The sequence below is a fragment of the Ochotona curzoniae genome, unplaced genomic scaffold (genome assembly GCF_017591425.1).
Source record: "Ochotona curzoniae isolate NIBS_2020 unplaced genomic scaffold, NIBS_Ocur_1.0 contig_1302, whole genome shotgun sequence".
Taxonomy (NCBI): domain Eukaryota; kingdom Metazoa; phylum Chordata; class Mammalia; order Lagomorpha; family Ochotonidae; genus Ochotona; species Ochotona curzoniae.
Window position 1 is genome coordinate 4,533,492 of NW_024465035.1, and position 24,859 is coordinate 4,558,350.

The 24,859-nt window shown below is 47.4% G+C and overlaps 2 non-coding genes across 2 annotated transcripts; both read left to right on the forward strand.

Moving 5' to 3' along the window:
* The first annotated feature begins 244 nt into the window (after nt 1–244).
* On the forward strand, nt 245–316 carry TRNAC-GCA. The gene has a single exon. It is a non-coding gene; the product is annotated as a tRNA-Cys (tRNA).
* A 1,085-nt stretch (nt 317–1,401) lies between these two features.
* Nucleotides 1,402–1,473, forward strand: TRNAC-GCA. The gene has a single exon. It is a non-coding gene; the product is annotated as a tRNA-Cys (tRNA).
* Nucleotides 1,474–24,859: the final 23,386 nt, after the last annotated feature.

The following is a 24,859-nucleotide window of genomic DNA, read 5'->3' on the forward strand; positions in this document are numbered from 1 at the left end:
GGAAGAGGATGTCAGCCCAGACATTTTCCTTTGGGGGGTGAGGAGGGGACACAGTCCACCCTGGAGCCTGTCTGCTGCTATTTTGCCGGGGTTCTGTCCCTTTTGATGATCAACCTTTATGCTTGTAATGCCCTCATTCCAGGCAGCTTCCATCTAATTATAGCTCCCCTGAGTCATTGGAGGTTTGTTGGGCCAGAACGTGGAGAGATAGATATGCAATAAAAACAAGCTCATCTCACTGCATGGGGGTATAGCTCAGGGGTAGAGCATTTGACTGCAGATCAAGAGGTCCCTGGTTCAAATCCAGGTGCCCCCTGTGTGTTTCTCTTTTCTTTAGATGAACACAGTTGGGCCTTCCTATGGCCTTCAGCGGCTCCTGACTCACAGAATCATAGGGAATTCTGGTGTACAGCCGGCCCTGTCTAGGTTGTTTACAATCCTTCTCTCCATCTCTCATCAACATCTTACAAGACTCTACCAGCATCCCTATTTTACATTAGGAAATGGAGAGCCAGAGACGCTTTAGTAATTGGCTCGTGCCTGGGAAACCAGGAAGGGCCAGTTGAGGACTTGAACTCATGGCACAGGCTCTTGGGTGTGTTAAATGTCTCCTAGTGTTAAACGTTCGGGGAAGAATCCCTGAGAATAAGGTTCTAAATATGCTTAGGGGCTAGGAAAAAATCCAGCAATGTGGAGACTGTGCCCAAAGTCTGCAGTGTCCTGGAGAAAGTCAGGTGCTGAAGACTCGATACAGAGCCCATGGATGGGGAAGCCACTCAAAGGCCACTCAAAGGCCTGGGCTTTGCTGCTAGACCTGGAGATAGGCAAGGTTAAGGACCCCCCAGCTTGCAATGTAGGGTATAGTAATCCCACGTGTTCAAATGTGAAGTTTGAACTTGAGGATACCCAGGGAGGTTTTTTGGTGGGAGATTTTATTTTTTGCCTTTGTTTCTTATTTTTGATTGTACAATGAGGTAGTTGGTCCTATGTGAGCGTCTGATGGAAGCATTTACCATCCACACTACATGCACAAGTGTGGCATTGTCCTGTCATTTCAGGGTTGAACATGAGCTTCTGGGGTCCGTTTGTCGGCACCCAGTGACAACTGCCAAGTTGTGTAGATGTTGGTTATCCCCTAATGTTTAAAGCATGTGTCACTGTGCAGAGAGAGACGCCTCTGGGTCATTGGAGGCATGCTTTTAAAGGCCGGGAAGTCAGACCGAGGATTGAGCATCTGCGTTGGTGCTAGGTGGAGGAAAGCATGTCGGCAGGTCACATAGCCAGAAGCAACCTGCAGGTGAATTAAATCCAAGAGGAAATCTCAGACACAGAAGATTTATGAGACGTGACGTAGGTTGTAAAAAGCGGAATAAATATTTATGTGGAGCTTATGATTGTTGTGGGGGTATAGCTCAGTGGTAGAGCATTTGACTGCAGATCAAGAGGTCCCTGGTTCAAATCCAGGTGCCCCCTGTAGTTTAGTTTTTCCCACGTTGGAAATTTCACTGGATTCCAGGGAAGGGGTGAGGCATGTCAGGTGTTTAGGGCCTAGAATTTGGTGAGATGCTTCCTTGCATCCTGTAAAGATCCCTCAACCCCGGTAGTGCATCGCTGATGGCACACACACACACACAGTCACCACAGTAACCATACAGGGATGGACTCTGTCAGCTACACACGGGACGCTCCCAAGGGTCCCTTTGCCTCCTGCCCGCAGTGGATGCCTCTTGCCACTCCCCTCCCTGCTTTTGACATGTAAGAGGCCGCAAGCCTATCTGATGTCACACGTGCAGAATATGTATGTGCTGGGAGTTGAGTCACCAGGGGAGGTGCCCTTTGCCAATGAGAGCCAGAGGCCAAAGGCTAAGTTGTTGGCGAACCAGGTTGCTTTGAGATGCAGCTGCCCACCTGCCCTCCTGAGACTGCCTTATGAGTTTAGGGCTGCACCTGTTCCCAAGTGATGGCCTGTGTGGAAATGCCCTGCCAGCAACTTTTGTCTCCTCTCTGGAGATAAAACCCTTACAACTGTTCACCTTCAGGCTCCATGTTCTGGGTTACTCAGACACAGGTGACCCTACGACTGCCCGGCTGACCTCCCCTTGAGCCTTTTCCGCAGTAGTCCACTCAGGCCTGATCCACCTGTCACTTCCTGAAGTTTGCTGAGCAAAGGTTTTCATGGCAACCTGGAAATGTTGGAGGATGAACAGCCCGTGGGAGCAGTGCTCAGACAATGACGGATGGAAGTCGCTTTTCATGCCCCGGACTGCCGGTCTCTTCTGGGAGACCTTGGGGCCATGGGGCCTCTGCTTGGCCCAGCTGTCCCCAGAGGGATGAAATGTGCTTTGCTGCAGCGGCGACTCGGATGGGAAAGCAACCCTTGTCCGCCTGTTCCCCTTTCCCGTTTTACATCCCCCTCCTATGCGCGCCTCCTGGGCTGCCTCCCAAACCAGTCGCCGCTGGATTCGAGTCTTCCGCCTGTGCCTGTTAGAATCGAAACAGACCCCAGCCTAGCACATGATTTCTAAAATTACTATTAGCTCTTTTTTTTTTTTTCATTTAACCATGCATGCTGATTATGGCATTGTATATGCTAAAGAGTTTTAAAAATCCATGGGTTTAAATGTTGCATGACATTTGGCCTACGGATTGTCAACATCTATGTAAATGATATGGGGCATGTTTCTGTGTCTCTTACTAACTCTAAGTGACCCAGCTCCATGGAGAGGAAGGCAGGCCTTGTCTCTGGAGTCAGAATGACAAAGGAATGAGCCACTCACGGGTCATTTGTGCGCATGCCGGGGATCATCCACACGGAGATCTGTGCCTTCTGTCTGGTATTGTTGAAGGTTGCTATGCAGCAGGTGTCCACAGAAACATCAAAGGGCTCTCAGTTACATTCTGCTTTAAAGGAAAATGAATTACATCCAAGCCTTCGTTAAGCAGGGCACCATCCCTGCCTTGGCTGTCGTTCAAAAGAAATGATAACTGATGCTTGTTATGTAACACGCGATGAATCTCGCCTTACTTAGGGCGACCTGGGCTCCCTACTTTCAAAGCAGTTTCTCTCTCACTAAAACACAATTAGGAAGACCGACAGTTTTAGGCCAGTTAACTAACTTCTCTGAGTCCTGTGGACTTTTATTTGTGCAGTGGGGATGTTTGGTGTGAGAATAAATAGCATGTCACAGAGTGCATGGTACATAATAATAGCTCTATAAATGACAGTCCTTCACAGTGGCTTCATTTTTAATGGTGAAAGGAGAGGGTGGAGAGGAGAGAGTGAGGCAAGCAGAGATGAGGGCAGGACCTGCAGATGTCTAACTAGATCCGGGACACGTGAGTGGGTCTCCAGGATGTCTCCTCTGCCTTTTCTGACTGCTGTGGCCGACGTGGTCCCACACCCCTGCACAGTGCTGGCCCTGCAAGCTGAGTTCCCCTCTCAGCGCTTCTCTAAGTGCAACTGTAGGACCAGTATCACTGGGGAACAGACAATGGCTAGGGCTGGACCAGGTCAAGGTCAGGAGTCAGGGGCTTCTTCAGGACTCCCATGTGAGTGGCAGAAGCCCAGGACTTGGTCCATCTTCTGTTTTTCTGGAGCCTTCGGAACAATATCATGGAATAATAAAATAAATAAATTAATTAAAAAGAACCGATATTAGAGTGCCCATACGGCTCTGAGAGGTCTTCCTTTGTCTAAGTAAATAAACATGTGAGTTTTACAGTGCCGGAAAAGCACAGTGCTGTCGCGTATTGTAACTAGCAGTGCTTGGCTCTCAGGCGCTAAGAGACGTGCCGGACACGTTCTTGCTCAGTGCTGCAAGGGCCAGTGCTCAGTTACAGAGCAGAGTGAGGCTATGAACTTGCATCAGCTGCTGGAGTTGGTTGTATTTTGGGCTCAGCCAGTAGAGATCCGCTCATGATCCTTGTGTGTCCCCCAGATCCGAGTCAGGCAGCTTCCTGCTGTGCACCTCAGCACACGGAGATTCCCACTGAAGTTGGCAACTGTGCTAATTTCCTGTGGGTCATTTGCATTAAGACAATCTGGTTCTGGCTAAAAATGAATAGGATCTGTAGGAGAAATCCCCCTCCCAGTTTTAATTTCTGCTGTGCTCTGTGAGTAATTTCATAGACACCGATCTTGGAGAACTGGCGTTTCATGCCATCCGAGCTAAGCTTTGTGATCGTGGCTGAGAAATCAGAAAATCAGAATAAAATGATCTGCCCAGCGTTTGAATGCTCTGTAGACAAGGGTTCTTCAAAAGAGCCATGGTTCAAAAAAACAAGTTTACTTCAGCGGAAAAAATGGTTTGAAACTTGGGGCTGGGCCAGTGGCTCAACAGTCTAATCCTCCCTCAGTAGAGCTGGCATGCCATGTTAGTTCCACTTCTGATCTGGCTCTCTGCTCATGGACCGGGAAAGCAGAGAAGGGTGGGTCAAGTCTTTGGGCCTCTGCACCCGTGCAGGAGATCTGGAAGAAGTTCTTGGATCCTAGCTTGGGATCGGCTCAGCTCCGACTGTTGGCAGCCACTTGGGGAGTGGACCAGTGCATGAAAGATCTTTCTCTGTCTCTCCTTCTCTCTGTAAATCTGCCTTTCAGATAAAAATAAATTAATGAAAAATGTTTGAAATCCATACATAGGTTTTTTTCTTAATATGCATCTCCACGAACTTTTGAAGGTTCCTCCTGCTAAATGTTCTGTATTCTTTTGTGTTATGTAGCTCTCTGTGCTTAATATGTATGTTTGATATTTAAAGCCGACTTTCAAGAGACTTTTAGATCTTTCAGTGTCTAATTAAGGCAGTGCTAGTTGATTACATGTTCTAAATGTGACATAGGCAAGTAAGTGCTAAAGAAACAATAGGTAACTTTGCAAACAGTTCCCACGTCTGGTGAAGTCACCAGGCAAGCCAAAAATCCTCCAATTGCACTGGAGTTAAGGCAGTTGAAGGCACATTGAAGGATCTGACAGTAGGGGGCGGTGGGGAGCTGCTGAGAGGCGCTGGAGGCCAGGTGAGCCAAGGTTATCATTAGAGCTACAGCCAGAACTGGCTAAAGGCCACATCTAACGTAAACGGATCGAGATCTAGCCATAAAGGAGAGCCGAGGCTGAAGCACAGGCAGGAACTCCGGGGAAAAAGAGACGGTTGTGCTGAAGGATGAAAAAAGAGGAGTGGAAGACAGGCATGCAAGTGGGTGAGTCAGGAATAGGAGGCGAGAGCCTTAAGAAGCTACAGGTGGTCAGGGAGTTCTAGTTCTCCTGGTTCATGGCCTTCTAGACGGTTTTGCCAGGGTAAGATCAGAGAGCAGCATAGCATATCAACATAGCCATTATTAAGTATTTAAAAACCTGGAAACTGGGCCTGGCACAGTAGCCTAACAACTAAAGTCCTCTCCTTGCACGCACCGGGATCGCATATAGGTGCTGATTATAATCCCGGCGTCTCCGCTTCCCATCCAGCTCCCTGCTTGTGCCCTGGGAAAGCAGCCGAGGACGGCCCAAAGCCTTGGGACTCTGCACCCGCATGGGAGACCTGGAAGAACCTCCTGGCTCCTGGCTTCGGATTGGCTCAGCTCCGGCCATTGCGCCCATTTGGGGAGTTAATCAGTGGACTTAAGATCTTCCTCTCTGTCTCTCCTCCTCTCTGAATATGTGACTTGCCAATGAAAATAAAATAAATCTTAAAAAGAAATTGTGGAAACGAATCACCTATTAGAGGAATGTTTTTGTAGTGAGATCTTTTTGGAAGGAAAAACAACAACAAAAGCAGTAACTCAGGAGACGTGGACACTGCCTGGTTAACGCTGCAACTGCGGTACACTCGGTACTTGCCCAAGAAGTTTTGGTGAAAGAGGGGAGTTGGCAAAAGTTTGTGCGGTCAAGGAAGGCTTCTTCAGGACCTGCGAGTGCATCTGAGCCTCGATGGGCCAGGTACGGTAACCCACCAGGGGGTGCTCCCTGGCTGAGGGACAAAAGCTGTGCCAGTTTGTGGGCCCATGGTTGGGGTGCAAACACACCCCCTGGCTCTTGGGAAGACTCAGTTTAGAGGTCCTCCAGCATGCTCTGTTAGAGTGGAGTCCGGAGCCCCCAGTGCGGGTCCCGGGAGACTGATGGGTTCTTTGTGTGGGGGCCCTGTGAGGGTCGTTCGAGTGGCTGGCATCTGCTCCATGCACACATGCCTATGTAAGATTGCGCTCTCATTGTTATGAAGGCAATATAAGATTGTGCTGGGAAGTTTGTAGTAAAGTCCAAATATGGCTCATTCTGCGACGGGGCGGAGAATCAGCGAAGGCTTGGGCGCTCAAGGGAAGCTTCTTCCATGACATGCAAGTAGATCTGGGTCTCAGTGGCGAAACAGGTGGAGCTGGGAAGGGGGAGACGTCTTCTCACGGGCTGGTGATCAGAGCCTTCATGGACCCACGGCCTAGGCAATGCTCAGGCCTGCGCAGCCTGCCTCTTGAGCAAGGACAGCTTTCTGCTAATCACCAATAGATCTGTTTGCCTTTGCTTATGCGATTGTGTGTAAAATGCCCTTGCCTTTGTGAGCGATTCTTTAACAGACTTCACCCATTTCCAGTTATACTCTGCCAAGTGCTTCCTTGTAGCGGCTCTTGTCTTCCTAATGGAATGTTGTTTCCAGACGTTATTGCTGCTGTCAGGTTGGTGTGAGCTCCGTGAGAGAGAAAACTCGTGGTGGTTGGTAGCAGTGCATTTTGCGGTAGAGTCTCATGGGAATGGCCATGGGGTCAGGGTGAGAGGGGAGAGGACACTTAGCCATCCCCAGTGGGGACATCGCAGGGGACTTGGGAAATCCTCCTCACAGTTCTGAGTGCTTTTAGCTCCAAGGCACTGCCAGGGCCTCGCGGTTCAGGTGTGTGTGTGTGTGTGTGTGTGTGTGTGTGGCTTCTTTGTAACCAGTGCTTTTCTTTCTGATGGATGGGGGAGGAGCGTTTCAAACCCTTTGGTGCCTGCCTTGGGTGGCTTAAGTCATCTTCCCTTGGGAATCCAAGATGAACGCTTGCTGCCCACTGGGCAGTGCCCAGGATGGTTCTTGATAACACTTGTATATTTCCTCCTGGCAGAGTGGGCTGGGAGACAGCTCAGAGACCGTGTTGTTTAGTGTCCAGTATGGAGATGTGTGTTCTTTCCAGCACACGTGTTCCCTCTAGGAGAGTCCTCAGCGCAGCAGCTCATCCGTAAGAAGTGTTTGCAGAAGAGAAAGCAGGGATTACAGAGTCAGTTGTTTGAAGCACCACGAAAGAAGAGAGTGCCTTAGAGGAGGGACAAATGACCGCCTGGCGGTGCTGAAGATGGCCAGATGGCTCCGAGTTCTTAGAAGTAATTAATCTGAAACCACTGTGAGCCCAGCACCGGCAAGCCCCGGCCAGTGATTCAAGCAGTCATTATGGGCTTCCACTGATTTTCTCAGCCCGTTCCCCCTCCTCCCGACCCCACCCACGGTGTCTCTTCAGCATGGTTGTGGATACACGTGTGACTGTCTGCTGGGGAGAGGGTGGAATTCCTGGGCTGAATCATGTTCTGGGCCCCTGATGATGTCCATGAGCCCTGCAGCGGGGTGGCTGGGTTGGGCTGCAGCCCCGCTTGAAGTCCACAGTCAGCTGGGCCCCTGAGCAGGTGCTGTACCGAGGTCTGCTGTCTGCTCACAGCACCAGCCTTGGCTGCTCTGTGTGTTGTGGCTAGCTCTGCCGTGGAGACCCCCCAGTCAGGGGCCTCAGGAGGCTTCTGCACCACCAAGGGTCCAGGATCAGCCTTGCTGGGGGCACCGAGGCCCGGCCTCACACAGGTGCGAGAGCTGCCCGAGGAGGCCCTGTGGCCCAGGGCTGGCAACTGGAGGCTGTACAGGAGCCTCAGCCTCTTCCCCCACGTCTCTGCTCTCTATGATGTCTCCTGAATGGATGCGACTGAGGGCAAGGGGGCAGTGCGCAGTAGCAAGTGCCTCTGTTTTATCTGCTCTCCCTGTGGGCTGGTCCCGCATGCAGCGAGGTCAGGTTCCTTCCGGATGCCCTGCTACTCTGGCAGCAGCTCATCGGGCAGCCCCGAGGGAGGAAAGGGGTGCCGAGTTCTCTCTGGGTGACGTGGAGAGCGGTGGTTCCAAAGCGTTGCTGGCTCCGATGTTAGCTCCTCCCAAGTGGTGGACATAGCGAAGGTTGCTTAGCCTACGTGACATTCATATTGTTTTCTGGCTCATCATCTTTAGAACACGGAGTTTCTGGGTATCAGCTGCATCTCTTGACTTCCTCGCAATGCCGGTAGCACTGGTAGTCATCTCTGAACTTCAGTTACAGATAACGTTTGGAGCTTCTTGGGGAATGAACAATGACATCAGCATGGCTGACAAGGGAGGTTGGTTGGTTGCTTCCCAGCAATGAAGTGGCATATTAAGAGGTTAGGGGTCCAATGTGGGAATTGTTTTGTTTGTGGAAATTGGTGTATGAACTACTTCTGAAATGAAATGGCCCATGTGTGTCTGCATTCATTACCCTCCAGCTAAACCTCACTGCTTTCTTAAGCCATACCGGTGCCTGTAGTTACAATGCTTTTTACACGAGAGGCAAGAACTTAGGAAATAAATATTCAGGCCAAACCTAGACCACAGCAGTAGGGATAACAACGATTTCAACTCTACCCCAGGGGAATGCACATCACCCTTATAATAGCCTTCCTGTGTCTCCTGCATTGCAAGCTTTAATGATAATGCCTCAAACCATGCCCGGATTTCTTTCCCTTTGTGAACTGTCCAAGTTTTAGGTGGCCCACTACAGGGCAACTGCAGGTAGTGTGTCTAAGCTGACTTGCCTGCTGCTCCTAATGCACTTAATTGCCAGTTTTGCCAGGTGGCCTATCAGGTAACCCTGAAACTTTTCAAAAGAAACAGCCAGAACCCAAGGGAAAGATTTGACGGTTGCCAGGGTGAGGCTGTGTGTTCCCGCCTTTCCAGTGGCTTCGTTTTTCACGTTTGCAAAGACAGAGAAGCCCTGGGAGCCTTCTGTCCCTCATCTCACAGAGAGCAGCTTCTCCACAGAGAGCAGCTTCTCCAGACGCGAGGGCAGCGGGAGCAATGTGAGCAGAGAATTCTGGCTGCTCGTTTCAACATCTCTGTCTCAAATTCCACCCTGTTGGCTCTCCCAAACTGTGAAGTCTAATTAGCTAATTTTCTGTCTGATTTGCTCCCTGGACCTTCTGTGCCTTTGAATCTTCTTCTTTCAATGGCTAATGAGTGAGTTTGGGTTCGTGCTTAGCTGCTGATCTTCCGGAGGCCTGCACAGCCACTTACAGAGTGGAGAAAGATCATATGTAACTGTTCCAATTGGCAGTATGCGTGTAGCTTTTTTCCAAAACAGTTACTGGGGATAACATTTTCTTCGGATTTGTTCTTTCTCTCAGTATCTCAAACAGGGAAGTTTTGTGACATATAAAATAAACCAACAAGAAGAAACTGGCATCGTCCTAATACGTTAAAGCCTGGATTTGACCCAAATACCAATGAAAAGGTGGATGATTAGAAACACATTTCACATTGCGTCTTTACAAGAGACGTCTCTCGCACAGCCCAAAAGCTATTAGCGGGACTGTGCTTTACAAGGCAAGTTATTTTTAAAAAAGATTTATTTTTATTGGAAAAGCAGATTTCCAGAGATAAGGAGGGGAAGTGAGATCTTCTGTCTGCTGGTTCACTCCCCAAGTGGCTGCAATGGCCAGAGCTGAGCTGATCCGAAGCCAGGAGCCAGGAGCTTCTCCAGGTCTCCCATGTGGGTGCAGGGTCCCAAGGCTGTGCTAGACTGCTTTCCCAGGCCACAAGCAGGGAGCTGGATGGGAAGTGAGGATAGGAGCTGGCACCCATATGCAATCCTGGTGCTTGCAAGTATGTGCAGTGCACAGTGTCACATGTAATGAAGTCATAGGTCATATTTGGACTGCTTTGTTTTGATTTCCTTTCAACTTATGTTATCAATTCTTTGGGCATTTTGTTGCATAATTCTATGTTCCAACTTTAGTGTGAAGCTTGTTGCCCAAGCCAGTCAATCCACTCATGTCCTCTGGCTACTAAAATAAGGCTTTGGTTTTGTTTTTAAAGATCTATTTATTTGAAAAACAGAGTGGCAGAGTAGAAGGAAGAATGTGAAATAGAACTCTCGCCTCAGCTAGTTCACTTTCCAGATGCTCGCAACAGCTGGACTGGGCCGGGCTGATATTAGAAAACAGCAACTCCAGATAGGTCTGCTATGTGGGTGGCAGGGACCCACGTACGTGGGCCAGCATCTGCTGCCTTCCCAGTTGCTTGAGCAGGAAGATAAATGGAAGTGGAACAAGCACTCTCTTACAAACAGTAACTTAAACCCTTGCATCACGATGCCTTCCCCTAGCTGCTCAGGGGAGTTTTGATTGGGACCTAGGTTTTCTGCTGAACTTTTTATTTAGACTGCCTCGGAGATGTGGGCTAGAAGCAATGCTGCTGGCCTTGAAGAGATCATAGATCTTCGCACTACGGCAGCCATGTTGCCCTCGTAAGAATGCCAAGATGGGTGTTGACACCTGCAAGACAGAACTAAGAAATAAAGAAGAGGGGTTACTGGAAAAAGTCTTGAGGCCCTCATGATTCTGCATCTGATTTCCTCCTTGGAGTTTTCAGTTTGTGAGACAGTAAATCCCCTTCCTAGGCCACTTGGCTTACATTCTCTCTTACTTGCAAGGAAATGAAGCCTAAATATTTAGATCTAAAGAGCCACTGTTCGTGATCCGGGGGGGGGGGGGGGGGGGCGGTGCTCCCTTCCAACATCCTGTTTATGGCAGGAGCTTGCCAGGGTGGGACACTGACCTGGCCCTTGTCACACAGCCTGCTGGTAGTGGAAGTATGCTGAATTTCTGGGTGTCTTTCTTTTCACACCTTTAGACTGGGATCTCTACCCATCATTGAGGCAAAGAGATACATTTAAGGACATTGCTTAATCTTTTAAATTTGTTCTCCTTGAGCAATGCCAGTTTTGATGTCAGTTCTTGCTTTTGTCTTTCTAAAATAAAATCACAGCTGGCTTGCCAAATGAGACAAAGAAACAGAGCTGTTCTAAGAGGCTCTTGGCTTGTCAGTCTGAGCTGGAAGCCATGTCTGCTAGGATTGTAGGAAAGGCCGTGGATATCCTGGTGTCAAGCAACTTCAGTCTGGCTTCCCACAGTGACCTCTACGCTGCCCTTTCCAAGCATCTGTGGGCTGAGTTCCGTCCTTCCTTCCCCGGAGGGGGCTTCTGTTGGGGTGCTGACCTCTCTACCCCCCGAATCCAGAGTGGACGCAAGTCAGACCCCCAGCCCCACTGCCTTGTCCCTTTCAGCTTCTCTCTCCCAAGACTTGTTGCATAAGATTTCAACTCTCCCTTTCCTCTCTGCTTCTCTTCTGCCTTATTAAAGAACAGCTATGGCATTTTCCTGCAGAGATGATCTGCAACTCCTCTGACCACCTCCCCTGAGGATGCTGGGATATTTCTTTTTTACAGATTCAATAATTATCCTGTTTGCTACTCCTGGAATACTCCAGCTAATATAGGAGAAGTCCTGAGGGTCTAATTGAATTGAACAATATGAGCCAATATTTAAAAAGTCTATAGATTTTATATCATAGATATCCAGTTGAAGGCTATTCTTTTAAAAGGTAATCTTGTGAAATACTATTTCTCCATTCTCATCTTTCATGGCTGGTGAATGTGAGCCTCAGGTGCCTCCTTGGGCGGGTTTGCTACAGCCTCAGGTGCCCAGCCCTGCCAGGCCTTGCCCTCTGCTACCAGTCTGATACTCCTTCTTTAATTTGTGGCCTCTTTCAAAAGCCAACTGTTATCCCATTCTTATCTCAGTCATATAGCATGTCCCTTCTTTTCAAGGAAGACTTACTTTTGAAACTAAGAGTGTACACACACTGATCTAGCTGCTCTTCATCTGTCATTTGCATATCTTGTGCATACATGCCAGTCTGTTTTTGAGTCCATGTTTATGAAGTAGTTGAAGGTTTCCGCGGTTACAGAGGAGGAGCGGAATTTGCGTCAGACTAACTCGGACCTCAGGTCAGCTCTGGAATGGGCGGTGGCGATCCGGGGAGTCACCAGGGCAGCAGAGCCATGGCGGATCAGTGACGAGCTCGGACCGTCATTTTCTTTCCTAATAAGGATGAGAGCGGCAGCCGCTCCGGCTTCCGCATCAGGAGGGTATGAAAACCTCCCGCACGCTGCCTTGCACGCCTTTCCGTTCCCGCAGCTTCCTGCTTTCTCTCTGCCTCTCCTTTGCGTGGAAGAAAGGCCAGAGAACAGACTTCCCTCCCCCGTAAAGGCCCCGTTTCTGAGTCGGCCAAGGCTTTTCTTTACCTGGTGATCGACAAAGCTGGCATTAGTGACTGGTGCCAATAACGCATACTGCAGTGTTTGTCAAAACGGTTTGAAAATCACTGATTTTGGAATCGCCTGCGGCACTTTGCTAATGCTGTTCCATATGCAGTTTTGCAGGTCCCACCCTAGAGCCAGTAACATATCTTGTGTGAGGCCCTGGGATTTGCACGTGGCAGTCTCACCCATAGCAGGCAGTGGTAGTACCACTCACATTAGCGGCAGTGGCCAAGGTCTGAGCAGAATGACGGAAGTGAGTTCCCAGAGAAATAGCCCCAAGAAGCTCTGCTGACCGGTACAGGCACAGTGGCCCACACAGGGCGATGGGCCAAGCAGGGCTGACCGGGAATGTTGAATTCTCTGGGATGCAGTCTCCAAGTTTGAATACAGAAAATGCACTGGGTTGTGCTCTCAGCATCAGCTCTTAGGGGAAGACGCAGGGAACATGACCAGAATGAGAGGGAAGAAGATCTGCCAGAGTCACAAAAACGAAGCCCTCAGGTCATGTGCAGGATCTAGCATGGCCCTTTGGAGCTGTTCAGGGTGGGGTGCAGGGGCTGTACATTCCTAACTGCTGCTGACTGGTGGGGTGAGGCTGCCTTTCAGAAGACAAGGCACGCCTTGGCCAAGGTGACTGGTCTCAGCTCACCGCCTTTGCCCTGGCTGAGCTCACCAAGCTACTCTCAGCTGGCACAGCTTCTACTCTTAAAGCTGGAGAATCTGGGTCGCAGGGTATGGCACGCTATGACTGATGGGCCGTTTGCAGTCCTCCATATGTTTTTCTGACTATGGTTTCATGGGAACAAGCTCTGCTCATTCAGTAACGTGTTGTCCATGGCCGCGTTGCTACTAGCAGGGCAGTTAGACAGCTGTGCCTGAGCTGCTTACTCTCCGACCTTGAGGAAGAAGTTTGCCACAGACATCTGCTATGGAAGCAGTTCAAATTCAGAAGGTCTTTCCCAATACAGTGGTTTTTGGCAGCACTGCCCAGATACTGGGGTTATCTGGAGGGAAGGCGGGTGAGCAGCTGAATTGTGGGGGATACTCCTGTGGCTGCAGCAGGTCTCGTTGGAAAACGTGCTTTGTAAGGTCATCTTGGGAACCCCCAAAGGGGACCTGCAGTCTGGGCTCAGGGTTTCTGAGTTGTTCATTTGAGATCAGCTTTGTGCATTCTCCAGTTTTGGAAACTTTTACTTCAAGGGACAGCATCGTGGAGCAGTGAGTTAAGCTACTTACTGAGACACCGGTGTTTCTTTTCAGGATTGATTTGAGTCCCTGATATTCCACTTTCCCTCCAGCTCCCTGAAACCTGCCTGGGTGGCAGCAGAAGATGGCCCAAGGACTTGAGCCCCCGCGTCCACGTGGATAGAGTTCCTGGCTCCTGGCTCTGGCTCAGCCCCAACCGTTGCAGCCATTTGGGCAGGAAACCAGTAGATGTGACATGGAAGATGGTAGTTAGCTTTGTTCTCTGTGTTTACACAGGGTCTTTCAAATAAAGGGCTTGGGCACAAGGGGGCTCTAGTGGCCCTGCTGCTCCAAGTCTCCCTGGAGGGGCAAGCACAGCTGGAGGGCCAGTTTGCCCCAGATGTGCAATTAGCCAGTGAGGCCTCCTAACTTTGAGTAAGAGCTTGCTCATTTCAGTGGGGTGTGCCACGCTTCCTTATCATCCACTTAAAATAGGTAGTTTCTATAACAACGCTCCTAACTTAGATGCCTGCTCCTCTCTTTGTGATACAGGAAAACAATGTCTCAAAGGTTCTGTGCTGCTTTGCTCATCACTTTCAAGGCTGGAAAAGATGTTCTGACTCACAACTTCATGGGGGACTGAGCCTGTCTTGCTAAGGCATCTCGGTGAGCTCTGAGTCACTGTCTGAGGGACAGAACCCAGCCACCTGCAGAGCGGGGAACTCACTTTCCTCTGGAGAGCAGAACCGTGAAGTGCAGCTGGAATCCGGCGACTGAGCTGAGACTCAGTCTCAGTTAAAAATGGAAGCCACTCGGAGTCTTTGATGGCCCCTTTCTGTAGGGGATGGGAGGGGAGATTCAGGACACAATGCAAACTTATTAAAGGGCCGTGTGAAATCATCACGGAAGGTCTTCCGGGTGGGCCCCTCAGATCTCTCAGGTAAGATGCTAACTATGACAACAGGACCGAAGCCTTGTGGACATCAGCCCAGCATTGGACTCTGAAGCATGTACGTTAGTGGCCAACCGCATCACTTACTTTTGGCTCCATCACTGTCAACCCCATCTACAGGGGAAATGTGTTTACAGGACCATCAGGAACAATTTTGACCGGGTTGGGATTGTGGTACAGTGAACTAAGCCACTGCTAGGAATGCCAGCATCCTATGTGAGCACTTGTTGGAATCCGGGTTGGTCCATTTCCCATCCAGCTGCCAACTAGTAGACCTGGGAAGGCAGCAGAAGACGGTCTCAGTGCTTGAGCCTCTGCCACTCATGTGGGAGACCTAGATGAAGCTCCTGGCTTCTGACTTCAACCTGACCCAGCCCTGGTTGTTGCAGACAATTTGGGAATGAACCAGTGGATTCTAGATCGAACAAACCTCAGTGAACTCAAATCTGGATTATGGGCAAAGAAAGGTGAAAAAAAAAAAAACCCATGGAAATATAGCTTGTTGATCATCTCCATAGGCCATCATGAGGACGCCAGTAACAACAGGTACTGCGGTTTAGGGCACACTCGGGTCTGTGGCCAGCAGCCTTTGCATAAGGAATGGCACCACCAAGAAGCAATGGCTCCACTGGACAATGGCAGCAAGGGCTGGGAAGAAATCGCCACAAAAGGAAAAAAGAGAAAGAAAGGGCTAATGGTAGCTTGGGTAAAGGAGTTGAGAGCACATGTCAAATCTGCTGCGGGAACTTCCAGAACCCTCTGGAAGAAGCCCAGATTCCATCAGGCACGTGGGGGCAGAAGTGGGAAAGTTAGCTTATAGTTCTTTTTAGAAAATATTCTTAGCCCCTGGCTGACTTCTTCTGGAACAATTAGAGAACATTGAGACAATGGGAACTTCACTCTTTTTACATAGCTTTCAACTTCAGAAATAGTCTCTTCCCTCTCAATTCTAATAAGATAATGAAAAAAATATATAAGGAATCATTAGTGTGAATTGTCTTAAAATGCACATTCTGGGATATCTATAACACATATTAAACCTATTCTTGTGTTGATACTTGAATAAGAGTTTCTGGTATAATTAAAAAATTGGCAGTGAACTTTTGCTAAAAGGAATGCATTTTTAACCCTTGAGAAGAGTCAGTTACTAAAAACACTTCCCTTCATGTTTATTTTTCCTTGTATTTTTTTTTTTTTTAAAAATCATGAATGCAGTGATTCATGGGAATTTGTCCTGTGTCTTACAGATAATCAAGAGCCTGTAGGGTCAAGTTTTCACAATGCCATCGCACATGCTGTGCAGGAGAGTGTGCCAGTGGTGGAAGTGTGTTATTTGAGTTTCCATTGAGAGTCAGCTACTGTAAAAGACATAGACTATCATGGTTCATGTTTATTGAGCGCTCGTTACAATCCAAGCTCTATAAGACCTTGCTCTAAGTCAACATGATCCCCCAAATGTGTGTGATACAGCCATCAATATACCCTGTGTAGAGGCCAAAGGACCTCTTGAAGATACAAACCGACTAGGTGTTACCAAGTCCTACTGTGTGCTCCTGTGCCACTCCAGCCCTTCAATTGGTGCCACCAGACGCTGGGTGAGGGCTGACCCAGCACAGTTTCTGAAGGATGTGTGTGACTCCTGTCTTCAAGGCAACTAGGGCCATGATGGAGCTGAGGGTAGCCCTCGCCTCTCTCGGGTGGCCAAACCATGTTGGTCCCCTGAGGTTCAGCTCACCAAGTGCTTCCATAATTATTACCATGTTTAACCCACACAAGAACACTGGGAAGGCCTCATTATTTTAATTTTACTTAAAATTTTTTTAAAGATTATTTATTTATTTTTAAAGATTTATTTTTTATTAAAAGTCAGATACACAGAGAGGAGGAGAGATGGAGAGGAAGATTCTCCATCTGTTGATTCACTTCCTAAGTGGCCGCAACTGCTGGAGCAGAGCCAATCCGAAGTCAAGAGGAGCCTCCTCCGGGTCTTCCACACAGGAGCTGGGTTCCAAGGCCTTGGTCCATCCCCGACTGCTGTTCCAGGCCATGAGCAGGGAGCTGGATGGGAAGCAAGGCTACTGGGATTAGAAACAGCACCCATATGTGATTCCAGCACATGCAAGGCTAGGCCAGTTGAGCCGCTAGGCTACCACACTGGGTCCTTCATTTTATTATTATTATTTTAAAGATTATCTATGTATTTGAAAGTCTGAGTTACACACACACACACACACACACACACACACACACACACACACACCTTCCGTCCATTCTCTGGTTCATTGCCTGGGTGGCTGCAATGGTCATGGCTAGGCCAGTTGAGCCAGGAGCCTTTATCCTGGTCCACATCAGGGTGGCAGGGGCCATCTTCTGCTGCTTTCTCTGGCCATTAGCAGAAAGCTGGATTGACAGTGGAACAACTGGACACAAATTATGCCCATGTGGGAAGGCAGCAACATTTGCGGCAGCTCTACCCATGAAGGCACAATGTTGGCCCCTTTTATTTGCATTTTATGGATGAAGAGGAGAGTTGGGCCCCCTGTACTCAGCAAATATAGATATCTTTTTTAGAGTCACATAGCTGGTGGCGAAGGGGCTGGGACGTAAATCATGGCCTTGTGCTTAGCGCAGTCTTCTACCTAACCCTCCACTGTATTGCAACAGACTTCACCCTTGCCGGTCTCACAGAGTCATCCCAACCCTCTCTGTTCCACTCGCTCTGACACTGTGCTCAGGTTTGGAAACACCATTCTGCTTCTTGCAATGGCGTCTGCATCTTCTCATCCAAGAATGTTTTTCAGCTCGTTGCCTGCTTGGAAACTATTTACTTGTTTTTAAAATATAGGTGAGGCATCACTTCCTCTGTAAGAGCCGTCTTAGCGTGTCTCTTCCCGCTGAGTTAGTGGATGCCATTTATCTGGTCTCTCCTGTTGGGTTGGCAATAGGCTGTGGGCCATGCTGCTACACTGCCAGAAACTACCTCATTATTCAGACCTGAGTAGATACCGAATAGATAACTCTAGAAATGAAAGAGCCACTGGAACTTCATGTCACTAAGTCTAAATTCACTTCTGTTTGTTTTATGAGCATGCTGTCTCTGTGGATGGTGAGCCATTTTCTCTCCTGGGGCAGGAGGGAGGCAGATGGCATCTCATATGAGTGGTCCACAAACATGTCACGAGGTGTATCATAACAGTGGACTTTAATCCTCACTTGGTTTCTGGATGGGGATTCCTTTACTTGAGAAGTCAAGACTATTGTATCGAGTGTTGCTTTCCACCTTGTAGTTTTTGCTATAAAGCTCCTCTTAGCAGACACTTTTTTTTAAGAAAAAAAAATAAGATTTGTTTTAAAAATCACTGTGTACAGAAGTCCAATCTACAGCCCTATTACTTGGAGAAATTTGGAAAATAATCTTTCTTGGCCCAGGCATGTTGGAAGGTTTGCAATTTTCTCATCTCTTTATAGCAACTCTAAAACAATTTGTTTTCTCAGTCAAAACAGCATTCTTCAGTCATTGTAAATCCCACACTTGTCCTTCCCAGGGAAGATAATCATCTGAGGTGACACCACTTTTTATAAATGAGAAACAGAATTGTAGGCAAGTTGCCACTGGCTTACCAGAACTCTATCCTGAATGGTGCTTGCAGAGTGCTTTCAATTCTCCCTTTCTTTGTGTGTGGTGACAAGCATTTATTTTCTTCTTCTTTTCTTTGAGTCAGTTACCTGCTAAGATTCAGACCATGTGATAGTAGCTATTTAAGTGTAAAGTAGAGAAATCTTCCAATTTTGGCTCAATCTCCGAATGCCTCCAGTAGCCAGGCCTGGAGCAGCTGGAAGCCAGCTATGAACTCAGTCCAGGTCTCCCATATGGCTGCAGGGGCGTGGCTACTTGAGCTGTTGTCTGCAATCTCCCAGGGTGTGTATAGTAGAAAGCTGGAATTAGGAGTGGGGCCAACATCCGAATACAGGCATTTTGCTTTGGGATGCATAGCGTCTTAATCAGTGCCAATGCCTGCCCCACATGCTTTGAAAGTGTTACAGCTAGAGTCCGGCATGGTGGCCTCATGGCTAAAGTCCTCCCCTTGCGTGCAGCAGGATCCCATATGGGTGCCGGTTCATGTCCCAGTTGCTCCACTTCCTTTCCAGCTCCCTACTTGTGGCCTGGAAAGGCAGTCGAGGACGGCTCAAAGCCGTGGGACCCTGCATTCATGTGGGAGACCTGGAAGAAGCTCCTGGTTTTGGATTGGCTCAGCTCTGGCCGTTGTAGCCACTTGGGGAGTGAATCAGCAGACAGAAGATCTTTGTCTCTGTCTCTGCTTCTCTCTGTAGATCAGACTTTCCAATAAAAATAAATAAATCTTAAAAAGTGTTACAGTTGGTCCCTCTGTCTTCTCTGTCCCGGGAGCAGCTTTCATGCTACAGGCCCCAGAGCTGATGATTGGTCTCCATTCCCTGCTGTCGGGAGTGCCTCCCAGCTGCTGAGCTGGCCGCTCTCTGCAGCGTTACTGGCACTGACAGATGAGCGTTTAGCAGCATGCCAGTCCTATGTTCCTGGGCTTTGCTTCTCCCGAGCTGTAGCTTCCAAACCAGCGCCGTCTCAAGGCATGATAACCCGGCAGCCAAGTTCACTGGGGCTGCCGTGGTTGAGGTGCCTGGCTCTGGGGCTGGGATTGGAATTCTGGGATCCTCATCCTTGGCTATGCCAGGTAAGAGGAACTGCACCCTCATTGCTCTCTGATGAATTTCACAGAGGTCTCAAGCTGCGTTGTCCTTTACAGCAGTTTCACGTGACTGCTGTGGTTTTCAGTTCTAATTAACTTAAAGACATGCAGAGTTTAGGCCGTCATTCCTCAGCCACACTGACCACATTGCCAGTGCTTGCTAACCATGTGTGGTTAGACAGTCACACTCACAGTGCAGGGGGCACTCCGTGATGTCATGGAAGAATGTTCTGCTGAACTTTTAACTGGGTCTAGCGCAGGGACTGGCAAAGCCTGAGGGCCAGCTAGGCCAAAGCCTGCTTTTGTATGGCTGAGCTGAGAATTGTTTCTACATTTTAAAAAAGGTTACTTCAAAGCGGCTGAAAAGGTTTCGAATGTGCTTACCGCAAGTGTTTGTCCTGATTTCATCATTCATTACAAGAGGTTTCCATGTAGCAAACCGCTGCGTTGTCCCTCATTAATACGCAGAATTATATTTGAATTAGAAATTCTTTTAAATGGGAAAAGATGATATTGATTGACCTACCAGAGATGTTAAAATCAACGTGGGGATACCAGGAGTCTGGACAAATCAGGCAGTAGGATGCTGCTGAGGAACCCGATAGCAATTTAACATCAATCCGGAGAGCGAATGGTTGATGAAATGCCTGGCAAGGAATTCAAAAAAGGTGATTATGGGGATGATTACAGATCCAAGAGAATGGAATGAGAAAATCGATGCACGATATGAATACAAAATTCAGCCAAGAGACGGAGACCTTGTCAAAGAGTCCAACAGAAATCTCACCACTCAAGCACGCAACAAGTTGAATAAAAGGAATACAGAGGAATGCCTCCACAGCAGCCTAGGCCAAGAGAAAGAAAAACATCTGAAGCTGAAGACAGCTCTGAAATATTCTAGTCAGATAAGCCGGGGGGTGGGGAGAGGAAATGAATCCAATCATAATCTTTAGGACGAACTGGCATTTGTGTGATGGGAACTCCCGATGGAGTGGAGAGCAGTGAAGTCACAGAAAACCCATTCAAGAAAATAATGGATGGCAACTTCCCCAATCTGGAGAAAAATACAGACCTCCAAGGACAGGGGACCCACAGGACCTCATCAACACAAAATCAACACTAGACCAGGAAAGGCATTAATAATGACGCATTAGAGTCAAACTCGCAAAGCTACAACCAAAGGCAGAATTTTTTAAATCTGTAAGAGGAAAGTTCCAATCATCTTGAAGAAGAATTCTATTAGAATAATATCAGGTTTTTCAACAGAAGACTTATGGGCCAGGAGGGAAAACAATGATATAGTCTAAGGTTTAAAAGAAAATAAATGGTGACTCAGACTACTTTACGCAGGAATGCTATTTTTCATAAACGAAGGAGAAATAAAGACCTTCCAAGAAAGCAAAAACGGGCGAAATTCATTACCACCATCAGAGTCCACAAAGAATGTTTGAAGGAGTCCTGCAGACGAGAACAAAGATGACTGCTATGATGCAGGCATGTGAGCATGCAACACCCACTAGGAAAGGAGCAAATAACCAGAATAAACAGAAGCAATGTTAAAGAAAAATGAGAACTAAAGCATTTATCATTAAAACTTTGAATGTAAATGGATTGAATCCACTGATAAAAAGGTGCAGAGTTGGGCAGGCACTGGCATCATGGTTCAAGCACCGCTTGGGGTAGCTGCATTGCACGTCGGAGTGTGCTTGCTGTCCAGCAGTGAGGGACTTCATGCACAAAGCCGCTAGTCACACCCACAGACTGATGGTCAACAGCCAGAGTTAGTGAACAGCAGAGACTGAGGGTCATGTAGGTAAGAAAGCAGGGTCTGAGACAGGGTGTGGCTTACGCGCTTGTATACAAGGGCTCCAGCAGTACACAAGGTGTTCTAGCAGACCACCAACAAACACCGTACTCTGGGAGAAGCACCTCTCTTTAATCGGCTAGCACAGCCTGACGTTTAGGGAGCTCCTGCACCCGTGCTTTTCTGTCCCAACTGTTTCATGACCTCTGCCCTGCGTTCTTGGAGTTTTCGCACAAGGTTATAGCTGGTTACGGTTGTACACCAGCAGGGCTTCCCATCCACCTTGTTACAAGAGTGCCTGGCTTTGAGATCTAATCCTGCTCTCCTGCCCAGTGCCCTGCCGATGCACACCCTGACAAGCGGTAGTGGTCACTCGGGTTCTTGGGGCCCTTGCCACCCACAGAGGAGGTTTAAGGTGCGCTCATGGCTTCTGGTTTTGGCCTGATTAAGCTCTGGTGGGGAGTTGGAGGAGTGAACTAGCCAATGGAAGAGCAATCTCACGGTCTTTCAAATAAGTAAATAAACTAAATTTTGAAAATAAAAATGTTGACTGTATGAGAAGTAGTAATAATAATAATATTAATAATAAAGCAAAAGCAAAAACAAAATAAGACCCAGTGGTGGTTTATCTGCAAGAAACTCATTCTCCCACTTCCAGGCAGGCTCAGGCTGAGGGTGAAAGGATGGACAAAGATATTCCACGCAAATAGAAACGACACCAAGCAGTAGCTGTACGAACACCAGACAATGGAGGCTTTAAGGAAAACGTTTTGAAAAGAGACAAAGATGGTACTTATATAATTGTTAAAGGCCCAATTCAGCAAGAAGGTATGAGGAGTTTAAACACATCTAATGTCAGAGCATCCAGTTCCATAAAATAAATATTATTTAAAGACTGATATAAGCTCCAGTACAATAATATAGAAGAGTTCAATATCCCTTTTTAAAACCAATAAACCAAGAATCCAGGCAAAACACTAACAAAGGCACTGGAGTTGAACTGTGCCAGAGACCAGATGGACCCAACGGACACAGAATGTTCTATCGAGCAGTGGCAGAGTCTCGTTCTTTCCTTAAGCACATGGAATGTTCTCAAGGATAGAACAGTTATTAGGACACAGCATAAGTTGCAAAAATATTAAAAATTGCAGATATATCTTGTATCTTTTCTGACAACAATGGATTGAAATTAGAAATCACCAAGGAAAGACATTTCAGAAATTGTACTGAGCAGTGTGCTCATGAATGAAGAATACAGAATATTATTTAAAGAATACAGAAGAATGAAGAACACAGAAGACATCAAAAGGAAAACTCAAAACTCCTTGAAAAGAATGAAAATGGAAGTATAATGTATCGAATCTTATGGGAATCGGAGATGGCAGTGCTGACAGGGAACTTAATCATAATAAGTGCCCACATTAAATTAAAACAGGAAGTTATCAGATAAACAACTCATGACGCATCAATAGGACCTAGAAAATCAAGAACAAAACACAACAAAAGTAGAAAGGAAAAAGCTGCAGGATACAAAATCAACACCTGAAAATCAGTGACATTTTATACACCAACACCAATCTTGCTGGGAAGAGAATTACATGAGAAATTCCATTTGTAATACCTACAAAAATTATAAAATATCTTGTATAGAATGCAAACAGTGGACAGTCCCTTCAAGCTCATGGATTAGAAAAGGTAATCTCGTTACAATGTCTATGTAATCAAAGCAATGTACAGACTCTGTGCAATCCTCATTAAAATAAAATGACTTTTTTTCTTTTTACAGAACCAAAAAATTGCAAAACTCATATGGAAACATACAAAGATCCCAAATGGCACAATTGGTCTTGAAGAAGAAGAGCAAATATTGAGGCATCGTGATATCAGATTGTGAGATATATGATAACGCTGTCACAACCAAAACAGCATGCCATGTGCACGAAAAGAAACTTATGTACGGCCAGTTTATCTTTGATGAAACTGCCACAAATTTAGCCTGGGGAGGAGACAATCGCAATAAATGGTGCTGGGAAAACTGGAAATCTACAAGCAGAGGATTGAAGCAAGAATCAGTTCCCTCCTCACCCCCTATCACCAATTCTGATGCCATACAGCAATCAGCTCAGAATGGATCAAAGACCCACCTGAGTGGAAAACCTGCTATTGTGACGCTGCATAGAAGAGAGCACAAGGCATGAGGGCACTTCCCAACATCAGTTGGGATTTTCAGGTAAGACTCCCAAGTACAGGCAGCAAAATAAAAAAAGCATAGGAATGCAATTGTATCTAAGAAGTTTCTGCACAGCAAAGACAAAAAGTAACGAGAGTCAGCAGAATGGGGGAGGGGAGGGCGTATTTACAAATTGCACATCTAATAAAGGAACGAAAAAACTTTGACAACAAAAATAGCAACCCATCTCATCAAGACAGGTGCAAAGGATGTGGACAGACATTTTTCAGAAGAAATAGAAATGGCTAAGAAATACCTGAAAAAAAAAAAAAAAGAAACCCTCTCATTATCTCAAACTACCAGGGCAATGGAAAGAAAAACCACAGTAAGTTACCACCTCACTTCACCTGGAATGATTACTATCAAAAAGACAAAAAATAAGGACCAGCATAGTGGCCCAGCTGCTCCACTTCTGACCCAGCTCCCTACTGGTAGCCTGGAGAAGCAGCACCGGATGGCTTGAGTGCTTGGGCCCCAGAATCCATGCTGGAGAATGGAGGAAAGCTCCTGACTCCCAGCTCAGCTCTGCCCATTGCAGCCACTGGGGAGTGGACCAGCCGATGAAGATCTCTCTCTCTCTCTGTCTCTGTCTCTCTGTCTCTCTGTCTCTCTCTCTGTGTTTCTCACTCTCTCCCTCTCTCTGTGTAGTTTTGACTTGCAAATAAAATAAATCTGTTTTTAAAAAGACAAAAACATAACAAGAGGTGAAGAATAAAGAACTCCTTATTCCCTGTTGGTGGGGTTGTGAATGAATACAGTCAATATGGAGAGCAGAATGGTGAGTCCTCTAAAAACAGAAAGTAGATCTGTGATATATATCACTTCTGGGTATAAGCTGGAGGGAAAAGAACACAGCAGGAAAGAAGAAACACTCCCAGGTTCACTCAGCACTGTTTACACCAGGCGGGATATGGAACCAACCCTAGGTATACACCGAGGGTGAGTGGACACAGTTTGGGCTGTGCAAGGGACTCAACACACCTGTCACCTTAGTTATCAGCAGCTGTTTTGACAGCCTTCCAGCAGATGGCAGTAAAGTGTTTTGAGCAAATAGCTCCTTTTTCTAGATTGTAGGAAGTTACCAAATGAACTAGCTGCCCAGCTGGAGCCGTCACTGTGGTGTGGTCCTGACCTCTCTGCTCACCCTTGGTCTTACCTGGCCAGGTACAGAGACGATGGGCCAGAAACACCTAGTGCTTGGGAAAGGAAATACATTTGCCTTTGATCTTGTGTTCAGTTCTGAATCATTGCTGCGCAGGGCTGCAAAGACGGCCCCCAGCTTTGCCTGGTCCTTGGTTGAACTCTGTGTAATTCTTTTGCAGATGGCACCTGAGTTCTAGGATGAATCTTTGTAGGGAACACTAGTCTTTTAATTTGTTGGTTAGTTTGTTTTTAACTATGGGCACCATGGCTGATAGCCCTAGAGATAGAAGGAACATTCAGTATAGCCATTTTTAAAAAGAAACACACTTAAGGCTATTCAAAACAAAGAACAGAGACATGACAGGGAACTAGGCAGTGGTTCCGGGAGAAGGCAATGGTTCAACTGCGAGTGATGCTGCTTTCCCTTCCAGGCCCAATT